The sequence below is a fragment of the Marmota monax genome, unplaced genomic scaffold (assembly GCF_021218885.2).
Source record: "Marmota monax isolate L192 unplaced genomic scaffold, Marmota_monax_Labrador192_F-V1.1 WCK01_AAM20220418_F8-fsc00015, whole genome shotgun sequence".
Taxonomy (NCBI): Eukaryota; Metazoa; Chordata; class Mammalia; order Rodentia; family Sciuridae; genus Marmota; species Marmota monax.
This window is the reverse complement of record NW_026692194.1, coordinates 13,121,051-13,147,642: the sequence shown is the minus strand read 5'-3', so window position 1 is coordinate 13,147,642 and position 26,592 is coordinate 13,121,051. Positions and strand designations below refer to the sequence as shown.

Genomic DNA, 26,592 nt, shown 5'->3' with positions numbered 1-26,592 from the left:
CCCACTTTTTACCCTCTCCATCAGCCTCTTCATTTTAGTAAGACCCCTAAATGATTTGTATGAACATTAAATAAGAAAGTCTGCTCCATTCTTTCAGTTAAGGGAACTCAATATCAAAAAGATTTTTTTAGATTATAATCAGTGTTTTAGGTTCTTTTATAAAATACCTCTGAAGTTGAAAAAGTCTCCCTCTCCCAATAAGGCACTAGTCTAGTACATTGCATTTTGAGATTGACATTATAGTCCCAAGATTCATCCATTTTATTGCTGTAGTTTATTCATTTTCACTGCATATAGTATTCTCCCATAGATTATTTCTTCTTTCTGCTGCATATGGAGATTTGAGTTGATTCTGGTTTTTTAGTGCTATAAAAGGGCTACTATGAGTGGTTTTGGTACAAGTCTCTTGGTACACATGTGGAGACACACAAACACACATACACTCTCTCTCTCTTTGAGTATGAAATTTGCTGGATCACAGAGCATGTGTATCATCAATCTTAGTAGATAATGCCCAACTGTTTCCCAGGGCGATTGTATTAGTTGGGTTCCCATTAGTGGTGTGTTAAGTATTGCAAATGTTCCACAACATTTACCCAGCTTTAAAATCTTATCCAGTCGATGTTAGTGAAATGTTATTTCAAACTTTTGTTTGTAACTTCCCTGATTATTGAAGTTTTTTAATATTAATTTATTATCAACTATTAGGGTTCCTTCTTTTGTGAAGTGCCAGTTCAGTCTTTTGCCAGTTTTTCTTTTCCTATTGATTTATAGATGTTCTATAGGTAGATTGCCTACTAATCCCTTGTAGATAGTATGTGTTGTAAAAACTGTCTCCTGGGCTAGGGTTGTGACTCAGTGGTAGAGCACTCGACTGGCATGCATGAGCCACTGGGTTCAAACCTCAGCACCACATAAAAATAAAGTAAATGTACTGTGCATCTACAACTAAAGAAATATCTCCTATTTTGTGTGTGTGTCTGTATGTTTAAATTTTTAGTTGTAGATGGATTCAATACCTTTATTTTATTTATTTATGTGGTGCTAAGGATTGAACCCACACATGCAAGGCAAGTACTCTATGGCTGAGCCACAACCCCAGCTCTGTGTGTGTGTGTGTGTGTGTGTGTGTGTGTTTGTGTGTGGTGTTTAAGAAAACCTTTTTGTGGTTTCTTTTTATGAAAAATTGTTTGTTTATTTGTTATTTGTAATTTTAGGGGAGTCATAGTCAGTTTTTGTTTAAGGTTGTAAGAATGATTTTGTTATTGCACAAAAATTTGGAAAGAATATATATATATATATATTTGGGGCGGTACCGGGGATTGAAATCAGGGGCACTCGACCACTGAGCCACATCCTCAGCCCTATTTTGTATTTATTTAGAGACAGGGTCTCACTGAATTGCTTAGCACCTCACCATTGCTGTGGCTGGCTTTGAACTTGTGATCCTCCTGCCTTAGCCTCCTGAGCTGCTGGATTAAAGGCATGCACTACCACACATGGCAAGAACATTGGTTTTGAAGTCAAAAAGAGCTAAGCCTAAATCCTTTTGCCATCGTACTCTAGCCTTGTGACTATAGCTGGGTCACTATCCTTGGGCCAGTTACTCTCGTGACCAGTTTCTTCATCAGAAAAATCAAGTATTATGTACTTGCTTATATTGTTGTTATGTGATAGCAGTATGCAGTGCCAGGCACATAGTACATGTTCAGTTAATAATGGTTCTTTTCCTCTCTTGGGAATATTTAATCTGTATGAGCCACAAACCCATTTTGGTGTGCTTTGTGAAAACTACCTAAGCAGTTTTATATCAGAAGAGCCATTAAACAGCTTATTCTAATTCCATTTCTTTCTTCAATTTTTTTTATTTTTAGTAATAGATAGACACAATACCTTTATTTTATTTATTTATTTTTATGTGGTGCTGAGGATCAAACACAGTGCCTCACATGTGCTACCATGAGCAAACTACCACTGAGCCACAATTCCAGCCCTAACTTCCGTTTCTTAAAAGTCTGTGTTACCAATGGAATTTATGTATTAACATAGGCTGTAATGACCCCTTGCTAGAAACTGAAATCCTTCAGCAATTTAGGTTCTAGTACTTAATAGTAGTATAATTGTACTTAATTGTAAACAGTTATTTTTACCAGTAAGCATTTATATTATTAGTAATCTCTATTTGCTTCTACTCTGAAATTACTTTGCAATGTTGTTTTCAGTTTGATAAAGAACTATTGGATACATTCTCTTGCCAGGATTTGCAGTTGTGGGCCGGCCTAAAGTTGAATAGGAACTAGTTCCTGAGTCCAAGAACTATGTCTTTAGCATATAGAATATTTTTTACTTACCACGTGAGACTTCAGCAAACCATTAGCCCTCTGGTTTTAGATCTAATTGTATAAAATTAAAAACTTTTATAAAAGTAGACCACAAGTTAAAACATGGCACATATACCACTGCTTTCTGTTCCTGGCAAATATTAAAAAATCAATCATGGGGCCAAGTAGAGTGGCATGTGCCTATAATTCCAGCTGCTTGGGAAGCTGGGGCAGGAAGATCGGAATTTCAAAGTCAGCCTCAGCAAGTTAGTGAGGCCCTAAGCAACTTAGCCTGATCTTGTCTCAAAATAAAAAATAAAAAAAGGGTTGGGGATGTGGCTCAGTGGTTAAGCTCCCCAGGTTCAATCCCTGGTACAAAAATGAAAAACAGTCATTGGCCAAGCGAGATGGTCCATGTCTGTACCATCCCAGCTACTGGAGAGACTGAGGCAGGAGGATCACAAGTTTGAGGCCAGAAAAACAAACAAACAAACAAATAAATTATAAAAAGACCTGGAGATATAGCATGTGCAAGGCCCTAGGTTCAATCCTCAGTATTGGGTGGTGACTGAGGTTGGGGGAGGGGATCAGTTATGGTTCTGTTTTTCCACTGGGTTGAAAGAGAGCCTCAGGAATTTTTTCAACATTGTTTGAGGCAGAAACTACCCATTGATCAAATGTGACACTCAGGATTTTGTTTTTGTTTTGTTTTGTCTGCCATGCTGGGGATGAAACCCAGAGCCTCATGTGTGCTGTTGTGCCTCCAGCTTTGGCACCCAGGTTTTAGATCCTGTGTACTTCTAAATTTGTGATTAAAAGATATTTGAATAATCAGTACATTGACAGTTTAGAACACAGTGAGACAGGAGGAAGAAGCTACAAGCAACGGGACTGGAGAGAGGTGTTTGTGGCATCCAGAAATTGAGGGAGCCAAGTCCCAGGGAATGAGAGAAAGGGGAAAGATGGGGCAGTGGTTGTCAAAGCCCAGCCCCATGCCAGCTGCTGTAGGGTGAATGGATGGGAGACAGAACAAGTAAATGAGGAGCTAAGGAGATAAAGGGTTTAAGTTCAAATGATGACAAAGAGCCTGACTGGCGATGACAGAAATAGATGGGTAGATATTAGGTTGTAAAAGTTTGAAGTTGCAGAGCCTTCAGTAGTGATGATGATCAGGTCTTTGTTTAGAGCAGGTCCCCAGCTCTGGGTTCTCCATTCTCACAGCCTACACTTAGTGAACTGCTAAGATGTCTGTGCCTCAAAATCTTCACCTGTAAAGTGATGGTGAGACTGAGGCAAGTTTCAAGTTTTGAAATGCAAACTTAATACAAACTTAGTGGAAAACAGTGGGTTATATGTGTAATGGAAACCTCATTGCCTAGGATTATTAAAGCTAAGTGGACCAGGCGTGGCAGCACATTCCTATAATCTCAGCTGTTTGGGAGTCTGAGGCAGGAGAATTGGAAGGTCAATCCTCTTTGACAAGTTAGCAAGACTCTGTCTCAAAAAATAAAATAAAATAAGATAAAATAGAAAGGGCTGAGGATGTAGCTCAGAGGTAAAATACCCTTGAGTTCAGTCTCCAGAAGCACCCCTTTCCCCCAAAAGCTAAATGAGATTGTTTAGTACCTATCATAATAAATGTTAATGATTATAAAATATGAAATTTTTGCTTATTTTTTCTCAATTTCATGTTTTCTTTGAATAAGTTGTTTGATTTGTTCAGAAAAGATACATTTCAGCAAATAATATTAGTCATTTAGATAACTACAAAGAAAATCTGATTAATGTAAATTATTTTTTAAAAAAACGAGAAAACATTAAAACCTTTTTATCTCAGAAGGGGGTAAGAGTAGAGAGCTTATAAAAGAAATCAAGGAGGCAGATCATTATATTAAACTGTTCAAATTCAACAGTATGTGAAGCACAAATTAAAACAATAGATTAACTTTCCTCTTAAATTATTATGGGGTGGGGGTGGGGGACTGGGGGTTTAATGCAGTGATAGAGCCCTGGCCTACCATGTGCAAGTCCTAGCACTGCAAAACTAACGAACGAACGAATAATAATAAAAAAAATAATGGTGTTGGTGCTGCTGTGAGATGGGAACTCTGTATCACCTGTTAAGAGAGCATTTGGATTAATACAAACTTAATGGAAAATAGTGGGTTATATGTGTAATGAAAACCTTATAAATGTTTATACTTTTTGGATTGAAATCCCACATATAGCTTTTTAACCTAAAAAGATAACTAAAAATAAGGACAGAGGTTTTTTTAAACATGGATTTCTTTTTTAATAACACCAGTCATGAACCAGCAAAAATGTTTTCTACTGGAGCGTAATTAAATACATTATATTATAAATTAGATTATAGTGCTTAAAATAGTGGCTAGGAAGAATATTACTGAATGGAAAAATGCTGACCACATGACATCCATTGGAAATACTTGTATGCAAAGCAACATAGTGTAGTATGATCCCAGTTATATTAAGTAAAAGGCTGGAAAGAAATACATTAAAATATTAGTGGTTTGTTTTGGGTGTTGGGTTGATAGGAGATTTCCTTTCCTATATGAAAGAAAATTTCTGTGGCTTAATGTTTCTTATTTAAAGTTTTGAAATATTTTACACATACAAAAGGGTTCAGTAAACAGTATAATATCTGACATTGAGGACCTTTTTAAAAATATTATATTTTATATTTTGTTTAGAGATAGGTTCTTGCTGGCTGGCCCTCAACTCCCTGGGTCAAGTGATCCTCCTGCCTCAGCCTGCCCAGTAGCTGATACTTCAGGTGTGCAACACTGTGCCCAACAGGACTTTTTAAAAATATAATCAAAAAAGCAGTTAACACTTTAATTTTTAAAAAGGAAAGAAAAAGAAGATCCGGCCAATTATAGATCATTATGAAGGAACTGTTTAAAATTTCAAAGGACTATGTCATATCTGTACTTCTCTGGACTTTTTGTAAGAGCAGTGATAAGATGAGTAAGAATCTTAAAGTGTAGGTCTGAGAGAAGGTAGGGCACTGGGAATTATTGGAATGCTGACTTGATTCTCTACACTATCCTGAGTCAGCTTAAACAGGGGGAAGAGTAGGATTCTTTAGTATTTCCAATATGCAAACTTTAGCAGAACAGAGGAATTCTGTTGACATGCATGTTCTCACTTTTGGAAGCCCAAACACTGCTGCTGATTTCACAACCATTAAACCATTGTATTTCATTGAAAAATGGTCAGAAATATAAAATTCCAAGTGAACATTTTAAAATAAAAGTTACTCTAAATTTAGATATATTTTCAATGAATTGTCTCAACATTTGGGAATGTTATAGGCTAACATTGGGAAGAACTAATTCTAGTGATAACCTTTCTTTTTTTGTATGAAAAATTCTTGTGCAATGTTATATGTTGCATACATATGTAGATATATGATGCAAACATATCATGTTTGTCTTTTGTCTGTGTGTCTGTGTAATAATCTCTACCATGAAGGGAGGCAAAGGACTATTTTAAGACTTTTCTAAATGGGGTGTTGATATCCGCACAGTATTTTGAAGATAAATCTCATGAATGAGTCAACTTGTCCTTAGTGTTTGGGAAGGAGTAGTACTTTTCATATGGTCCAAGTTCCTGACTGTACCAATACTTTGTAAAGTGCAACTTACAAAACTAACTTATTTACTTCCATGAATTTTGTATTTTTCTGTCATGAACTTTAACTAAAGGGTTGTTTGAAGAGGGTTTAAAGGATTAATTGTACTTTGAATATGAAAGTAAGATGTTGGGCTGGGAGTGTAGCTTAGTGGTTGGGTACCTGCCTAGTGTGTGTGAGGTTCTGAGTTTAACTCACATACTGCAGAAAATAAACAAAATAACTACAGAAAAGGAAAATCAGGTGTTATAATTTCAAGATTGTTTTTAAGATTGACTCATTTATAGAAGTTATGATTCTATTTTTAATAAATTCTCAACTGTAAATATCTGCATCATTTTTAGAGCCACTGGATGTTCTGCTCTAGAATCTATAATTCTCTCCTAATTCTGATCTATTTTTCCCTTACTGTGGTGCTGAGGATTGAACCCAGGGAGCTCTTGTATGTTAGGCAAGAGCTCTACCAACTGAGCTACATCCCACATCCTAATTTTAATGTTTTATATGCAAATTTAAAACCACTATTTATGTAGCAAAATATATATAAAGAATATAAACTGTAGATTTTTACCCAACAGATCAACCAGCATGAAATTTAGAGTGGTATATAAATATAATAGAATTTATATTTTGAAGTATGTATGTTCAGTGTATAATTTGCACAGTGAAATATGTTTATACTTAGAAAGTTCATGAGCCTGTTAACAGTGGTTATCTCTAGGTATGGGATAGAGAAGGTTTCATCCTCTCAATATTTATTCTCTCCTTATTTTCCAGATCTTGAGAAGTACTTAATAAACTCTTGGTCTATAGCAAAAATATCTTATCATTTCAGAGCAAACCTCATTATAGCTAGATAAATATAAATAAAATAATCATCTAAATACATGCTCTATTTAAATTTTTTTCTACCAGAACTTATAGAAAATTAGAATTAATATTGAAGGTATAAAGAACACTGAACTTTTTAAAGGATTTTTCCATTCCTTAATTTAATGTGCATTTTGTGAGAGCTCTGGCATTTCCGTACTTCCATGGAGTGTGGGAAAAGATGTAGGAACTGGGCCACAAGGGAACCTGACTAAAACATTGTCCAGGAGGACATCAGCCTCTGATGGCTATAGCCTTTGGCTCTGGCTAAAGTTTCTTCTTGTTTCCCTACTCTTTTGTGTGGTTCTTTCAGAGATAATTTTTGTTCTAGTGTGTTTGCCTCAAGGCCAAATCTGAATGTTAAAAGACTGAGCATTTTTTCTGGAATGTTCTTCACCAGCTGTATGGCCCATTTCCTTCTTTATATTACTTACTTAAAGGGAAAGGAGAACTCAGATTCTTCCTTAAAATAATGCTTATTTATTTTGCTCTGCAACATGCAAACATTTTCCTTTATATGAAGTATGGGGGAACTTTCATAGTGAGTTGCAATAATCCCCATGTAACCTGTGCCTCCTGTGCTGGGGGATTGAACTCAGGTCCTTGCACATGCCAGGCAAACACTTCACCACTGAACTGCACCTCCTGCCCTACATAGTCTTAAAATGCTCATTAAAAAAAAAAATCACTTGGGGCTGGGGTTGTGGCTCAGAGGTATAGCACTCACCTAGCGTGTGCAAGGCCCTGGGTTCTATCCTCAGCACCGTATAAAAATAAATATAATAATAATAATAAACAAAGGTACTGTTTACAACTAAAAAGAAATAAATATTTTTATACTTTAAGATTCCTGAATATTTGACAGTGACTGATAATATCTATAGTATATGTGTTCTCTGTGTGTGTGTGTGTGTGTGTGTGTGTGTGTTTCATGGATGGTTTATAAAAATATATGCCTTCAGAAAGCCATAAATTACCATTAAAATAATTATAACAAAAATATAAAAAAATAAAAAGATCTTCTTTTTTATTATCAAAATAATAGACATTTATTGTAGATCATGTGGAAAATAAAGATGAACACAGGAGTAGGGGTGTAGCACAGTGGTAGAACTCTTACCTAGTACTTGAGAGGCCTGGAGTTTAATCCCAGCATTGCATACAAACAACAACAAAAAAAGCTGAACATAAAAAGAAAATTAAAATCCCTGTGTATTCTAGGACCCCAGAAACAGGCAGTTAACATTGGTTTCTGTTCTGCAAGTCTTTTCCCCTTCTGTGCATATTTCTCATCTTACCAATATATAATAAGGGTCAATCTTCAAATCTTATGCTAAAAATATAAAGTTTTTAACAGTCTGTATAATCATGCATCGATGTTTATCACTCTTCTAGTTTATACAAAGAGCATGGCAAAACATAAAATCTGATTACTGGTTTGTAGTTAAAGTTGTCACATGAACACTGTTTCTGAGCTGCTTAGGAGTCGGGGTGTTAGAGGAAAATGGTGAAGAAACAGAGAACCCAAAATTTGTTTATTATAGATATTTCTTCCCTCTGAATAAAATCTTTTTTACAATGGAAAAATACCAGAAACTAAGTTCTCATTAGATAATGTGTGCTTTCTGTTTTGTTTTGAAATGAATTCCCATCAGAGTTGCATTGATTCCCTTGAGAGAGATCTCTGTATGCTTCGGACAACATCTGATTTTACTTTGTGTCTTCAGATTTTAGAGAGTCTTTGAAACAGCTACCCCATAATGTGTCACAAATGGAATGGATGTGGTTATTATAATCTTGGTTTTCCATGTAATAAATTTTACTCAGCTGGCTTTGGTTGTAATTGTTGAAAGTGTAGACTAGAGCTCAGCTTTCTTAGGGTCTTTGTGTTTTGGATCTAGGATAGATTTCAAGAAGAAAAAGCAATATACATATTTGATTATGAAAGCCAGTTCTCCAATTCCTAGACCATCAGACGAGACAAGTGGCATACTGATCATTCTTTGTTTCCTTGGTTCTAGTTGTTGGGCCCTTTCTTTCTATCTCTGTGTGTGTGTGTGTATAAAATAGATGGACACAATATCTTTATTTTATTTGTTTATTTTTATATGGTACCAGGGATAGAACCCAGTGCCTCACACGTGCTAGGCAAGCGCTCTACCACTGAGCCACAACCCCACCTCTTATTGGGCCCTTTCTGAGGTAGGTACTAAATGACTTCCCCACATGCTGAGGGAAAAGAGGGTGGTCGTCCCCTTTCATTGGGAGAGAAAGAAGACCCCTTTCAGCAATTTCCATTAGGCACTTTGGGGTTATTGCTAGTTCATTTGAGATAGTTGGGCCTCTGGGCAAAGTGGCAAATGGTATTCTTGGTTTGAACACTATAGGCAGTGGTGGCTCCTTTGCTGTTTGAGAGGGACATTTTGAGCTGGGCTGGGTGATGAAGTTGGGCTGCACTAGGTGTGCTTCTTTTCTCCAAATAAGGGAGTCTTCAGAAACTTCTAGCCTGATAGGAATCATTCTCATTGCAGAGGGTGAATACTCCTCAAGGGAAATGCTTGATGGTTATTGTGCTGGGCTGTCTTAAGCCTGGGTTGGAGGCCTCTGGACCTCTAGGAGGCTACAAATGTTGGGCCTTGACACTTAAGATGGCAGTGATCCCAGACAAGGGCCGTGGGGTCCTGGTGGCCCAGGTTAAGGGAGGGCAAGGGGCTGGAATGTGGCCTTAGCTGGACCTCTCACTGGATAAGAACACCTGTCACTATTTTTGGAGGTGAGTGGTGGCCAGAGGTATCAGTCAGGTGACTTTTCTGAGAGGGCCCTGGTCCTTCTCATAGCAGGTTGACAACTCTGTGCTGCCAGCTGTCCTCAAATTCCCAAGTTATCTCCCCGGGGGTGGAGCAGAGGAAGCGCCTCAGCCCTGAAGCGGAGAGATCTGTGTGCTGTTTGGGAAGGAAAGAAACCTGCAGTTTATTTTATTTTAAAGGTAGGGTTTTTGTTTGTTTGTCTGTTTGCTTGTTATAAAATCAGTACCCACTACTAAGGAATTCCCGAGTTTCCTTGACACTCATTGGGATGGTTTCTCAGTTTGAAAGACTTGCTTTGCTTTCCTAATTTGTGTTCCTGACATGAAGAACACCAGCTTTCCTCCTAGCTCTAAAAATCTCACTGATTCTTAAAGTGTAAAAGTTTAATTTGCAGGCTGATTTATCATCTTGTTTTGAAAGAAGATTATTTTTGTCTGTCAGTGAATTTTTTAATGTATTTTCTGGCTGTGTAAAATTATTTTATTATTGTTTGCTTGCATTGTAAAATTAATATTAGTATGTATTTCCCATGGACTACCCTCTTGCTAAAGGAAACTTGTCCACATGAAATAAGTATAATTTTTGTGGATCGTACTTGAGAACTGCTTCTAAATCTTTTCTACTTTCAAAATAACCATATCAAATAAATGCAAAGAGGACTGGGGTTGTGGCTCAGTGGTAGAGCAACTTGCCTCTCATGTGTGGGGCACCTGGTTCATCCTCAGCACCACATAAATAAATAAAATGAAAGTATTGTGCCCGTCTACAACTAAAAATTAAGAAGAAATTTTAAAAAATAAATGTAAAGAGTATATGGATAGCTGGCCTATCTCTGGAATGTTGTGCAGCTGTGCAGAACATGAAGCTTAAATGTGCTAATTAAATATGTTTTTAGCAAGAATGGAATGTAACAGCCAGTGGTGAACCATTCCAGTTTGCTTTTGAAGATGCCTTTTTTTTTTTTGCCAAATATTAACACTTAAGAGAGTCCTCTGACTTTTACAAAATGCATTTGCTATGTTAAATTGTTCTTTTCACAGAGGTAATGGAACTCATTTAATATTGGGATCATCCTTTAAAATACGCCCCATTAATAATGTGTTTTAAAATGCAGGCAGTGGCAGCATGACTCAGGTTTAGCATCTGCAGTCCAGGTGTCCTTTTTGGGGGGATTTTATCTTTTTTTCCTTCTCTTTCAGTTCTCCTTCTTTAGTTAATGAATACTTAGTCTTTCTCTGAGCAGTAAGGAACAGAATTTCTCTCCATTTTGACCAGTATTCTGGTAATTTGAGGACCAGCGTGAATTGCATTCCTTTGACCAAGTTGGTGGTGGTCTGATTTTTTTTTTCCCTTAGGCATTGTGCAAAGTGACCTGATGGGAAGAAATGACAGGTTGGTTGTATAATGTAGCAACGTCTTACTTGATATGCCTTTAGAGATAAGTGGGATGTGATTCCAGCAAGTGTGTGCATAAAAAGTTGGAATGTGTTGGAAAACTGCCAAGAGATTGGGAGCAAGCTGTGTGACAAGCACTAATGCAGCCTGGGCCTGCCTTAAAATAGTTAGCTGCAGGTTAACAAAATATCTTTAAACTTGTCATTTCACTCGAGCAAAATTGCTCCTCTGCATGTATTTCTAAGACATAGACGTGATTGCTTTCCTCTTTATTTTCATGTTGTTTATTTGTTTAGTACAACAGTTAAAAGAAATCTTCTAAGTTTATGCAGGCAAATAGTTCTTTTATAACATCTCACCTTGCATGGCTTTCCTGGACTAATCAGTAAGGCATTATCCCAAACTTCACTTTTTAGTTCTTCCACCCCACATTTTTCATTCTCTGAGAAATATGCCATCTTTGTGCTTGAATAAAATTGGGGCTCTGAAAATTTAAAACAAAAATTCCTGTATTTTATGTGTTTGATGGGCATTTGGACGTGGATTATTGATGTTTAACACCAAAACACTGTAAAGGCAGAATAAGAGGCATTGGGCACTATCCCGTGGAAGGAACTGGTTCACCTAAAAATAAATAAAATAAAGGTATCGACTCCATCTTCAACTAAAATATTCTTTTTCCCTCCCCATCAGTTCTCCTTCTTTAGTTGATGAATATTTAATCTCTCTTTGAGCAATAAGATATGGCATTTCTCCCTAGTTTGACCAATATTCTGGTTATATATTTTGAGGACCAGTGTGAGTTGGATCTTTTAGACCAAGCTAATGGTGGTCTGATTTTTTTTTAATATATTTTGTTTTTAGTTGCAGATAGACAAAATACCTTTATTTTATTTATTTATTTTTAGATGGTGTTAAGGATCGAACCTAGTGCCCCACACGTGCTAGGCAAGTACTCTACCACTGATCCACAACCCCAATCCCCTTTTTTGACTTCTTATGGTCATTGTGGTTTCTCATCAGTACTTGATTCTTGTTTGTAATTGATTACCTTCCTAACCATGGTCTCTCAGTTGTTTTCAGTAGAAAGGCAAAATTTTAAAGTGAGACAGTAAAAACAAAGCAAGTGGGGGGCCAGTCTTGGAATGGGTTCTGTCTGGTTGTAAGCCTGATGGTGATGTGAGCACAGTTGGGGGATGGCTGTAGGTGGCTTTAGCCAAATAGTTAGTTTGGACTCTCTGAAGTTGAAATGTTAAAATGAAAATACAGTATTTGAATTAATAAGGGGAAATAAAATAAGAACCGAGGATTATATGTCAAATATTTGAAAACAGTGAGTGAACTTTGAGGGGCTTAAATACAACCCAAGTTCCAATTAAGATACTTTTTTAAAAAATATATGTATATTTTTAGCTGTAGTTGGACACAATACCTTTATTTTATTTATTTACTTTTATGTGGTGCTGAGGATTGGACCCAGTGCCTTGCACGTGCTAGGCAAGCGCTCTACCGATGAGCCACAACCCCAGTCCCCAATTAAGATATTTTAAAAGAAAATCTAAAAGATAGCATTAACAGATATCATAATTATCCCATTAACAAGTCCATTAAAAATTTGGATTTAGGGCTGGGCATGTAGCTCAGTGGTAGAGTGCTTGAATAGTATACGTGAGACCCTGAGTTCAGTCCCCACTACTACAAAAAAATTAAATTTAGACAAATTGTAATAATTTTATAGCTCTTTAGGGTATTATGCAGATGGTCATTTTTTTATCACTTTCTTCATATTTTTAGTAACTGATACCTAAATTTTGTTTTGTCACTTTCAGTATCTTATATGTCTCAAAGGTCTGCTCATCCATTTCTTATATAGAAACATTATTTCTGGCTCTGTGTAAGTGACTTATGCGAAGATGTAGTATTAATATAATTATTATGCCCTTTGGTCAATAGAGTTGAAGTTAATCATGTTTTAGGTATGTTTTTATATCATGTAAGAAACATTTTGTGTTTTTATAGCATGGAAAAATATTTTGTGGAAAACGTGTAGACAGTTTCTTTAAGTGACTTGATGTTTTCATTTTTAGATGGTAAATGAACTCTCTTGTGTTATTGTTGACATGTTAGAAAATTTCTTCATTGAGTTTATGCCTTCTACATTTTTTAATTCTGTTTTTTCTTTAATATATGTCCTGTGATTTTGTTTGTTTTGTTTTTTAACTCATCCTTGGATAATGTAACTGGTAAACTGAGTTAAGGAGACATGAACTACAAACTACCAGTTTGTTTTTGCTTAGCATGCCATTATATGATCTACTCATGTGAGATTATTTTGGTTACTTTTAACCTCAGACCATCCATTGATTAGAGTATATACTCCCTTAACCTTAAAAGAGAGTTCAGATGAGCAGGCAGAAAGTTAAATTTTTGAATATCCCTTTTCTGAATTAGAAAAACGATTATTCTTAATTTTACACATGCATATTGGATGTTATTTCCCTTCTCATCTGTGTGCTCTGTTTTGACATAAGCTTATAAGACAAGGAACAAATAAGCTTAGCACTTAAAATATTCCAGACATAAAAATCTATGGAATTTGATTATATGTGTTGGGGATTGCACAGAACAGACCCAGGGTTTTAGTTGGCTCTTTGTGCAGTGTGAAGGCAGATGGAAACTTTACTGAAATCTGCTGCAGATGGCTGTGGAGTGGACAGGTGAAGACCACATGGAGGTCATACCATGGGTAGGTGGAGTAATGAGTTGGTTTATGAAATGCTAGCCATTTTAGATGTTTCCACAGCTGTTGTCAGCTCGCTGAAAATAAAATGAACTTGTTGGTATGGCATGAGTTTTGCTGTCTGAATAGTCTTAGATAAAATTTGAAAGAGCAAATTCTGGTTTGAGAAATGCTTACGATTTTTGTGAACAATGAATATGTTGATCATTAAGAACATTTTATTCTTTATAGTCTCAGGACCTTCTATGTGGCACCAGTTTGTCTCCTTTTGATTCTGTAATGCTTTCACATTCTTGCAAAGTGCCTCAGAGTGATGAATCTTAAAACTTAAAAAAAATTATGATTTAGATTTTCCCACTAATTCCAACTAGTAGTGTAGTAAAAAGAATACAGAGAAGTAGGCACACAACTGCCAATTGATGTGATCTTAAGCAAATTATAAAATCCATATGATCTTAGACAGTATAATAGAGTTCTGGTTTTCTTACCTAAAAGGGAGATGATACCCGTGATTACTGTCTCCCAGCTATCACAGTGTCAGGATTAAGTGCAGCAATCTGTGCACATCATTTCTCAGGGTCTGGCATAGCACAGGCCCTCAATGATGTTACTATCCTCACGGCCGACTGCCCCTCCCCTTGGTCACTTCTAGCTTGTCACTAAATACCGTGGTGTTTGATTCTAACTCACTGATCATCAGTGCTTGATTTAAGATTCTGTAGACCAAAGTGGCCTTTTTAAAAAATCTGCTCTTTCCCTGTCCTTGACATATAGCTATATGTAGTTATTTTGTCACTCCCAGTTGAGATATATTTATATGCATATATGTTTAAGAAAACTTCTCTTCCACAGTATATCATGCAAGAGGCGGGTGCTGCAATAGCAACAAAACATCACCAAAATCTCAGTGGTGCTGTCTCACAGAAGTGTATTTATCACTCATGCTATATGTCCTAGGACAACAGAGTCCCAAGGTTTTTCCCCTCTGGCTAATGGGATGTATTCAGTTGTACTAATTGGCCAGAACTATTCACATGCCCCATCCCATGCAGGCAGTTATCCTCTCATGTGACCAGAGTCCGATATGTGTGATCCTTAGAATTAATTACATTTCTAATTAAATGTAAATAGCAGTATAGATAATATGGTCTAACTTAACATTTCCCATTTACTTTTTTGAAGCACTAGTTTTGCAGTATGTGGACACATGTTATATATAAAGGGCATTTCCTGGTCAAATAAATTGGGAATATGCCTGGCTAAGAAAGATGTAATAGGCTTCTTAAGTGAATGACTTCTCAGAGACTTTACATTCTAATAGGCATTCTAGGCAGGGAGAGTGGCATATGGTATTTCCCAAACTTACCTGACCTTGGAATTCTTACTTTTTGTAGCCTCCTTTCAGAGTGGGGTTTCGTAGAATATGCTTGATCTGCACTAGTTTAGTCTGTTCAAAAAGCAAATATCATAGAATTACACTTTAATTATTACCTACATTGGGAAGGAACTTTGTTTTTGTTGTTTGTTAGAAAAGTTAACTATTTGGAGAGTCTGATTTTCCTTTAGTCTTAGTGCTTTTCTGTTTCTTTCTAGTGTTCTGCAGTAAGCATGTTGTTTCTTTTATAATTTGAAAAACTAAACTTCTGTCTATTATTACAAATCAAATTGCAGGCAGTGATTTTAAAGTTTAGTCGCTGTCAGTTACCTTCCTATGTTGAACCCATAGGGCTTTTCTTTATTCTACTGTTTCTGCGTTCAGAACATAGCATGGATAGGAGGAAGGTGAACCAGCACTGCCTGCTAATTGTTGTGGTTATAAGAGATTAATTGGTTTGAGCAGATGGCCCAAACACATAGCTTTTTTTTTTTTTTTTGCCTTCAACATTTTTCTTGGTTCTCTCTGATTCTCTATAAAAGTTTTCTAGAAGTCCTGAAATGAGACACTACTGAAATGAAGGCTCTGAGAGGCTAAGAGACAGCCTTTGTCAAAAGGTATTATTTCTCCACCAGAAGCCTTTGGATTCAAATACAGTGTTTGTTGCCAGGGATTTCATGCCTGCATATGTAAGAAATCTCAGTATGGAAGCTTTCACTTAAATGCAGCTGTAAACCTTGTGTAATAAAAGTAAGTAAGAAGGAGCTCCCTCTGTTTTATTAAGTATGTGTGGGTAAAACCATGTAATGACCAACTCCGCAGACCTTGGAGTTTGTGCCATTAATTTTTTCCCTCTCCTAATGATGAATTCAGTTTCTCCTAGAAATCACGTGGAATCTAGGCTGAGAACTCAGTTTTCATTTTCTGTTTTGCTTGTTTTTTTCCTTTGTGAGTGGACATGTGTTTAGGACAGTTGCTGTTTCCTGACAGGAGATACTTTTTTTAAAAAATCCATCAGTTAACTCAGCAGCTCCCTGCCCCACCCTGTTTCCATCCTGTATGTCAGTACAGTTAGTACATTTGCCTTTTGAAGGCAATCTGAGGACTTGAGCCAAAGTAACCCTTTAGAGCCACAATTCCTTGTCTTGACCTTTTCATAAATTTTAGTATTGTTGTAGGAAAAGCATTTGTGACCCTTCACAAAACAATCATTAAAAAACATTTTTCAAGTGGCCTGGGACCAACAGGAGTCAAGCTTATATATCAAGGAATATCACAAACATGGGGCTACTTGCTCTTCACCACAGAGCTGCATCCAGGCCCTGTCCCAGGACCCTTGCCTATGGCATGTCTTCTGGAAGTACAGGATTTCATTTGGTGCTTGTTGATCTCAGATGCATGTGTTGGGTTTCAACACTGTTAGCCTTGTTTTTTTTTTTTTAATTTTTTATTGTTGGTTGTTCAAAATATTACATAGTTCTTGATATATCATATTTCACACTTTGATTCAAGTGGGTTATGAACTCCCATTTTTACCCCATATACAGATTGCAGAATCACATCAGTTACACATCCATTGATTTACATATTGCCATACTAGTGTCTGTTGTATTCTGCTGCCTTTCCTATCCTCTACTATCCCCCCTCCCCTCCCCTCCCCTCTAGCCTTGGTTTTTGAAAGAATTGTTTCCCCACCTGTGACAGCCTGGAGGTCCCCTTACCTGCTCTACTTATGTGGAACATCTGGGGAGCTTGTGGTTAGGAAGTTTTGTGGAAGGATAGTGCTTTCTTGGTTTAGGCTGCCCATCATGGTCAGAAAGTTCGTAGAGAATACATAGAAATGGACGTTTTAGCATTGGGCAGGACCTTGTAGATCTTAGTGTATCCATACCACTGTATAGGGAAGGGACTCAAGCTCCGAGAGGTTAGGTGAAGTCACACAGCCTTATAAGTGTCAAGGCTGAAACAGTCACTCTCAAGTCAGTGACAGTTAAACTCTGTCTTTGTGACCATTTTCAGAGTGCTAAACCCTGAAAGGTATCTCACTTCTGCTTATTGGAACCACTTATAAAGCATTTTAAAATTTTATAGATGAGGTGAGCCTAGGACTTGAGCCAAAGTAACCCTTTCTCATGTTTGCTGTTTTTGTGTTGTTAAACTAGCGTTAATGGTCAAACATTTACTGGGAGAATATAAAGTGTTTGAAAATATACAATAACAAAGATAAGGAAAAAAAAAGTTTATGAAAACATTATTGGGAAGAAAATAGAGAAGCTCATTGTGTGTGGAACCTAAAGGTCAGTACATACATACTGCACATCCATTTTTTATCTTAAAGAAAATAATCACTATGTGCTCTGGCTTCTAAAGTAAGGCTGAAGGAAGGTGAAGGTCATTCCAAAATAGAAGGATCTGGTTAAATATTACTTTGATTAGTTGTTTAAAAATTTTCTAGGCCCAGGGATGTTCATGGAGGCTGACGGAGGAGTCCTCTCTGCTCACATATGGTTTGTGTTGTGCATAGCAGTGATTTAAAGGGGTTGAAGGACAGTCCTAAAAAGCATGTCCCTCACCTGCCACCAACACCCTGCACTGTTCTGTAACCACATAGGAAATCTATGATGTGGTAGGTAAGAGTAAAGAAAGAAATCTCATCATCTTGACCTTCTTCCATGGAAGGTAAGACTTGGGAGGGAGCTTTGCCAGAGCAGTGTTGGAGTTCTGTTTCTGTAGCCACACAGCTTGCCTCTGCTAGTTACTGACTGGTCATAACTGTACCAGGACAACCAGGCATAAACTAGAACTGTCTGAGGCAAAGCAGGTAATATATTCATCCTTATTTTGGCAAATTACCTCATCTTGATGTCTTATTTTTTTTCACATTGGGAAATGGGCCTGAGGATTATATTCACTTCCAGGGAATTAAGAGTTAAATGCAGTAAAATCGGTATTTGGAATGTTTGGCATATAACTCTTCAATAGAATTAGTCATTTAAAAAATTATTACGTAGGATACTTAATTCATACAATAACCACTTATGTATTCAGTTAACTTTCTGCTATCTTCATATTATTTGTCCATAGAAACTTTTTTATTTTATTGATGAATGATAACATATACTAATGATTTCTTCCATTTATGGCACCTACTCAAACTTAATTACTTGCTTTATCTGAGCCTTCTTTACTTAGGAAGGTAAAATTTACTTTTGCTTTGTCAGCTACCTATTTTTCTGACTGTTATATAATTAGAAGCCGTGAGGTAGAGAAGGTTGGGCATTGGGGCACTAGTTTATCAGATTGTAGCTAATTAGTATCCACTGGAGAGCACACTTTTTTATAGCTGATACAAGAGTGGCTGAGTGGGTTGGGAGTGGCAAAACTAGACCTCCTCCCTACCTGTCTCCAAAGTTGGCCACCCCCAAACCAGCATAGGAATACATGGGATTGCCAGATTTAGGAAAATCAAACCAGAATGCCCAGTTAAATTTGAATTTCAGATAAACAAGTACATCTTCTTTGGTGTGAGTATGTCTCATGTCGAGTGTTCCTATACTAAAAGTTCATTGTGAAATTCAGCTTTAACTGACAGTCCTGGTCATATACTCTCTAAAAACCTGTTTACCCTATTCAATATAATATCCAGATGCATATAAAAAAGTGAAGTCTGGATCCTGTTTGAAGTATTGTGTTAAACTTTTGTTTTCTGCCCTCCATTGGGATGAACAGTTGAGAGGTTGCTACTGAGTAGCTGCTTCTGGGTGCCCACTCAGGCCAAGATGAAAAGGAATTCAGTCTGGTTTGCCACAGTAGCAGGGATTACACTTGCTCTGTGAGGACTTCTTGGCTGTGAGTGTAGATGGACTCAGGCCAGCTCTTTCTCCTTGGAGGGGAGTCTATTGGTTAAAGTGACTTACGGAAGTCCTGGCCAACTCCAGGAGTTCTCAGTTTTGTGATAGAATTATTTTAGTAATAATTTGAGGGAGGGAGATTTAATGGTGGATCAATTATATTTCACTCGTCGAAAGAGAGGGAACAAAATTTATTGTCATTAAGAGTGACCTTCAGATACTTCTCCCCTTAAAATCTCTTCTTCCTGTTTTTGACTTTCAGTAGTGCTGCCTAGAAAATGTCGTGAGCTTTCTGTATCAGCTTTGGAACTCTTTCCAGCAGTCACCCTGAAGGGCACTGCATGCCTTTGGGAAATGCTGATTGGAAGATTAGAAGCTGCAGAAACCTGAGTGTCTGTTTGCATTTTTTACACTCTGGGTATGATGCCTCTGTTAAGTAAGGTCTCCAAGAAAAAGCTTTACCAGGTTAACGATACCCTCCGTGAAATCAGTAATGGCAAGTGAAGGCTGAGATTGTGCTGCTGGAGAAGAGTGAGCCAGAGCAAATGGATTTTTGAACGACACTGCTTTTAAATTGCTGCTGTTTAAAAAATTGAATGTGCCCAATGAAAGGGCACACAGGTTTCAGATTATCTTTTGAAGAAAAATGCAGTGTAGTAAGAGCTTACTATTAGGCACAGGTAGTATGTGGGTGGCTTAGCCAAGGGAAAGGATCCAATTAGAGTTGTTTGTTCAAAGTACTAGATTTGGAGGTGTATTTTGTTGTTAACTATTGACTCCAAAAAATAAATTATTTGTATATTCTTGTGCTAGCTAGGCATTAGATGTTGACAGTTACCTGATAAACTCTTTTTCCTTTATTATCTGAGCTGTCTCCTTTTATCCTCATTACTTCTTTTAGTGACCCATTCCTATTGGATGTGGTTTTGCTTTTAACAAGCTTGAGGTTTGTCAAAGTATCCCAGGATTTATTTACAAGATGGCTGGAATATTTGACCTAATTGTTTACATGGCTTAGTATTTGAAAGTGTCTTGTTGGATAGGGATGTGCTATTGATGGTAAAAGTGTTCACATTTTAGAGCAGTGATTCTTAATTTTAGCAGTACATTGGCATTACTCAAGGAGCCTTAAAAAATGTAGATGTTTGGGTCTCACCTTCAGAGAATCTAATTTTATTTATTTATTTATTTATTTATTTTTAATTTTTTATTGTTGGCTGTTCAAAACATTACATAGTTCTTGATATATCATATTTCACAATTTGATTCAAGTGGGTTATGAGCTCCCATTTTTACCCCATATACAGATTGCAGAATCACATCAGTTACACATCCATTGATTTACATATTGCCATACTAGTGTCTGTTGTATTCTGCTGCCTTTCCTATCCTCTACTATCCCCCCTCCCCTCCCCTCCCCTCCCCTCCCCTCTTCTCTCTCTGCTCCCTCTACTGACATTCGTTTGTCCCCCTTATATTATTTTTCCCCTTCCCCTCACTTCCTCTTGTATGTACTTTTGTATAACTCTGAGGGTCTCCTTCCATTTCCATGCATTTTCCCTTCTCTCTCCCTTTCCCTCCCACCTCTCATCCCTATTTAATGTTAATCTTCTTCTCATGCTCTTCGACCCTACTCTGTTCTTAGTTACTCTCCTTATATCAAAGAAGACATTTGGCATTTGTTTTTTAGGGATTGGCTAGCTTCACTTAGCATAATCTGCTCTAATGCCATCCATTTCCCTGTAAATTCTATGATTTTGTCATTTTTTAATGCAGAGTAATACTCCATTGTGTATAAATGCCACATTTTTTTAATCCATTCATCCATTGAAGGGCATCTAGGTTGGTTCCACAGTCTAGCTATTGTGAATTGTGCTGCTATGAACATCGATGTAGCAGTGTCCCTGTAGCATGCTCTTTTTAGGTCTTTAGGGATTAGACCGAGAAGGGGAATAGCTGGGTCAAATGGTGGCTCCATTCCCAGCTTTCCAAGAAATCTCCATACTGCTTTCCAAATTGGCTGCACCAATTTGCAGTCCCACCAGCAATGTACAAGTGTACCCTTTTCCCCACATCCTCGCCAGCACTTGTTGTTGTTTGACTTCATAATGGCTGCCAATCTAACTGGAGTGAGATGGTATCTTAGGGTGGTTTTGATTTGCATTAGAGAATCTAATTTTATTGTCTGAGGGGTAGACCAGGCACCAAGGCTTGTCAGAGCTCCCGGGTGATTTTAACATACTTCCAAGTTGCATGGTATCATCTAGTCTGCTCTCAGAATTATGGCCTCTTCTGTGTTGTCCAGTAGGGTAGCCATAAACACCAGGTAGCTATTTATATTTAAATTAATTAAAATGAAATAAAACAAAAATTCAAGTTCCTCAGTCACACTATTCACATTTATATACTTGGTTGCTACATATGGCTCATTGGACAGTGCAGAGATAGAATGTTTCCATTGTGACAGAAAAGTCTGTTGGACAGCCTGGATCTAGGTTGGCTATAGGATGTCAATACAACACAGGAGGAGCTGTGAACATTTGAGAAGTCTGACACAGGAAGGGCAGGCTTGGAATAGAGCTAATCCAACAAGATTTGCCAGGTCTGAGTTACCACATACTTTTTTAAGCAGCCTTTTTCTCAATGGTCTTTTTGGCACCAGAAGCCTTGGAACAGTTGGTGCAATGGATTATGTGTCACATCTCACAGAAAGGCCCCGTTTAAAAAAGAAGGCTGGCCTGAGGATAGTGATAAGGACCTAGGGCAGGCAAAGGTGAATTTGAGGAGGCCGGGGCTAGGGAAGAAAGAATACGGCTTTATTTCTTCAGAGCTGAGGAATGCCCTGAAGCATGAGTATTTGGGGTAAGACTAGGTAAGAGGGCATTATATCCCTTCTGTTGAAGAAAGCTGGCCTTGGTTATTGCCTCACCTTTGTCTGTCTTTTGTGGGACACAAGGACAGTGCTAGCACACATTTCCAGTGAAATAATGTTCCATTGTGAGCCCCCATCTTCTTGGGGGACCAGAGCACAGAGGGATTGAGATATTTACTCATGTTTATTCAGACATACATACAGAATTCAAGTAGGGTAGGGTCATGGAAAAGAGAAGGTTTAGAGAAAAATGAAATATGCTAAAGAATGTGGATTTTCTTTTTTAATTTTTTTTTACTTGTTCTAATTAGTTATATATGACAGTAGGATGCATTTTGACCCATACACGTATGGAATATAACCTATCATTTTTCATTTTTCTGGTTTTATATGATGTAGAACACACCAGTCATGTAGTCATGTATGTACATAGGGTAATAATTCTATTTTACCTACCCCTTTACCCCCTCCCCTCCTTTCTCTCCCCTCTGCCTAATCCAAAGTACCTTTTTTCTTAAGAATGTGGATTTTTTAAACTGTGCTTTCCTCAGTCCAGTCCTCTTTGGAGAATCTGCCTCCAACAGGAGTGAGCCAACCTCCTATGGAGAAGCCGTCTTGAGACTGGCAGTCCAGTTAGTACCTTCAGGCTCTGTGTCTTGCCTCCTCTCTCCTGCATTTCATTGAATATTAGCACCTCCCCAGAAACAATTCTGTTGTTTTCTCTGAGCCTACTGAAGGAGAAAGTGCCAAATATTTATGGGCACAGGGAATGGGTAGGGAGAGCTCTGAGAATACATGGTCAAATGCATGCTGTGTTAGCGTTTCACTGCTATGGCAAATACTGAGAAAAGCAACTTAGAGGAGGAAAAATTTATTTGGGGCTCACAGTTTCAGTCCTTGGGCAGCCAGCTTCATTGCTTTTGGCCCTTGTGAAGCAGAACATCATGGCAGAAGGGTGTGGCGGAGGAAGACTCCTCAGCTCAGTAGCAGCCAGAAGACTCCTCAGCTCAGTAGCAGCCAGAAGACTCCTCAGCTCAATAGCAGCCAGGAAGTGGGGTGGGGGGGCAAGGCATAGTTAAGGGTTCACCCTTAGGGCCCTACTTTTTCTAGCCACGCCCCACCTGTCTACAGTTTCCATTATTCCAAGTAGTCCATCCAGTTATCAGTTGATTAATCACTTGATGAGGTCAGATCCCTCATGATCCAACCACTTCCCCAAAGACCCACCTCTGAACATGGCTGCACTGGGGAACAAAGCCTTCAGCACATGACCTTTTGGGGGCATTCCACATCCAAACCATAACATAGTCCAAGAGTGGAAGCCCCAGTGGCTTCATGGGCCCCATGAGTCACTTGAGAGTTTTTCCTGTTTTGTCATTTTCTGCAGTTGGTCAAGGATGGAATATCAGTTCTCTTTACAGACCCCATTTCCTCACTTTGTCTCACCTGTCAGGTAAGTGTCCTTGACAGGGTTGTTCCAAATATCTGTTTGGCAATCGATAACTGCTCACTCTGACAGCCTGTTCTGAGAAATAAATGATCATCTCCCCTGCCTCGCCTTTCATAAACTTAGGAATTATGTTTTTCACCTGCTCACTTCAGCCCTGCTTTGGACTGCTAGAAGAGAAGAGCCATCACTTCCCTTTCCATTGTCACAGCTTTTTTAGGCTTTTATTAACCCTCTCCTGCCATTTTGAATAATATTCAACACCTTTATTTTGCTTAGTGTTCTGTATTCTCTTTCATTATGCTCAGAGAACTAGGTAGGAAATATTAACTTCTCTTACAAACAGGAAAATGGAATATTGGAAGGAATGAAAAAAATGCTAAGTGGAATAATGGAAAAGTAATCATTGATGATTCAACCTCTTCCATAGTAGAGAGCCGTCCTGCTTTAACTCTTTACAGTGTGGCTGGTCTTCTTTGCTTATGGATTTCAAATAACAGTATTGAATTGAATTTTAAAGGACAAGTAAAAACTTACCTCTTTGAACATTTGTGTTCTGACATGCTACCTTTCAGTTCTTAGTACAATACACAGAAAAAATCTAGAAATAAGTAGACCTGGGTTCTCAGCAATGAGATTAAATGGCAGTTGAAATGAAAGAATGAGATGGTTCTTTAAAGGTCATCCTGCTTGGTGGTTTCCAGAGGTGACCATCAGAACCACTTGAAGAGCTTTTAAAAACAATATAGATTCTGGACCATATCACATCCCTCTGAATAAGAATTTCTAGGCACTGGGCCTAAGAATCTGTATTTTGAAATTCCTAGGTGATTTAGGTGAGCAGCTGAGTTTGGGCCTTATTATGTTGCTTCAGTGTCCAGATGAGGAAACTGAGGACTGGGGAGGTGAACTGATTCCCTTACAGTCAGATACAGCCAGGTGTAAGACAAGACTAGGGATCCTTCTAAGGTCCTTTGAACCCCTGAGAAACAGTGGCTCTCTGGTTTCACCTTAGGCTTGTGGCATCTGACTCATACTGCAGTCTTATTCCTAAAATCTGCTTCTTTTCAGTTTATTTTTGGCAGTGAATTGAGTTCTCTTGTTTCATTCCCAGGGTGCTGCCTCTTGCTTCATTGTAAAGGGTGGTGTGTCACAGGTCCTGTGTGGTCACTCAAGCTGGGTAGGAGCTTAGCGAGTGATCTTCAGGACCGTCTTTACCTCAGGTTTCAGTGTTGTGCATTATCTCATCCTGGTGTCTTCTTTGTAATTTAGTTTCCCCCTTCTCCCACCATTAAAAAAAAAAAAGTCCTATCTCTTGATATATTTTTGGCTACAGAATAACTCCAGATGGCACATTTTGTATAGGGCAGGAAAAAAAAAGAAAAAGAAAAACAGAATTTTTCACACTTTTCCATGAGTCATTTTTTTACTTTCAATTTTAATGAAGCTATTAATCTTACAAAGGACTCATTTTGTAAAGGGACTAGTCGTAGCAAATGTATTGTATACAGTATTTATTTCCAGTGGGGCAAAAATTATTAAGAGTGTTGTTACCATGAGAAGCTAAAATAAAAATCCAATTTTCTGGGAATGGAAAGTTAAGAAAAAGAACTTTTAATGTTTGGATTCAGCACTGAGAAATGAGTGATAAAAAGGTATCAAATGAAATGACAGAATTGGAAGTACTTTGAGAAATATATGGCAATATGCAAATGTGAGCTATTGAGTTTTAAAATCATAATTCTGATTTGAGAGCTGGTATAATTTCAGATTGAAAGCTTTTATGAAAAGCATGCATACAGAAATCTCTAATTGGGAATGTTTTGCAAAAAATACTACGGAGTATGTGGGTGATTTGTAGAAAAATGGTCTTTGAAATTACCTTCTCACCATAATTTTTATCAATTGAATTTTCCTGGATCAAGGAGAGAATCTGTACAATCCTGTATGAGCCTAAGGTATGTTTAATCCTAGCTGTGTTTCCAAGAACCCCTCAGCATTTGCTGTTCAGGCTGATTGCTCATCAAGCCACCCCCACGTGCTTTTGCTGCTCACTTTTGCTGAGGTAGTGATACAGAGGATACAAAACAAGTTTTTGGATTATAAACATATCTTTTAATTCAGAAAGTATTTAAAGGGTCTTCTCTGGTGCTTTAATGGGAGGGGGCACAAAATAGGGAAAACAGGAAATTTGAACACATGAAACCACTGAGGTGGTGAAAGAACTCTCATTCTTTCAGAGGTCAGTTCTCTAGTAGAAGTTTCTGATGGGGAATGAGCACTTTGGAGTTACTGGGTAGTTTACTAATCTGCCATGTCTGAGTTTCCCCTCCGTGATTGTTTTGCTGCACGAGGTTGGAGGGCCCCCTTAGCAGTATAGAAGGGTGAGGAGCTTCAGCCAGTATGGTGAACAGTGGCCACATGCTGGGCTCTGTGCTGTCACTGGGTACAACACGAGACAGGTGAGTGAGTGTTCAGAGGAGGAAACAGGGAACCCTCCACAGGCACAGGCTGTGGTGTCTTGGTCCTTGCCTTGGTCACAGAAGGGGTGTGTCTTACTCAGGTTATGCCAGATGGGAGGCTAAGGACAGCTCTATAAAGGAGGTGGAGATGACTCTTGAAGAATAATTCCTCCTGGAGGAAAGGTTAGGGTGTGGGAGAGTCACACACAGAGGGAACTGCATGCATTAAGCCTGGCAAAGAGAAAACTGCTTTGGGGACCTGTTCTTCTGTGACCAAGGTGGAGGGGAGCGCTACGGAGTGAAGGGAGATGAGGCAAGGCAAAAAGCCAAAAGATGAAGCAGGGCATTGAAAGATTTTGGGCAAGTTTGTGTTTTTCAAAGTTCACTTGAACTGCTGTATGGCAGGAGATGAATTTCAGTAGGGCAGTAGGAAACCAGTAAGGCTGTGACAATAATTCAGTCAAAGATACTAGGGGACCAGTGGTCACATTTCAAAAAATGGCCAGGCATGGTGGCACATGCCTGTAATCCCAGCAACTTGGGAAGCTGAGGCAGCAAATTGCAAGTTTGAACCAGCCTGGGCAATTTAGTGAGATCCTGTCTTAAAATAAAAAGGGCTGGGGCTTCATCTCAATCCCCAGTATTTAAAAAAAGAAAGAAAGAAAGAGAAAAAAATTGGGGTCCAGAAAATTTGTTAATAAAGTATAGGGGTAGGAAGGATAGTAGAATGAATCAGACATTATTACCTACGTACCTATATAACTATACGACCAGTGGGATTCTACATCATGTATAAC

At 38.0% G+C, this 26,592-nt stretch overlaps 1 protein-coding gene across 2 annotated transcripts in view; it reads left to right on the top strand.

Moving 5' to 3' along the window:
• Positions 1 to 26,592, top strand: part of Sptbn1 (spectrin beta, non-erythrocytic 1) — a 198,349-nt gene that overhangs the window by 3,779 nt on the left and 167,978 nt on the right. The window contains exon 1 of one of the 2 annotated variants that reach the window (XM_058573111.1): positions 9,690 to 9,832. The exons of the other annotated variant lie outside the window; for it this stretch is intronic. The gene's annotated coding sequence lies outside the window, so the exon portion shown is untranslated. Of the gene's footprint in view, positions 1 to 9,689; positions 9,833 to 26,592 lie in introns of those variants that run through there. 2 annotated transcript variants of the gene reach the window in all.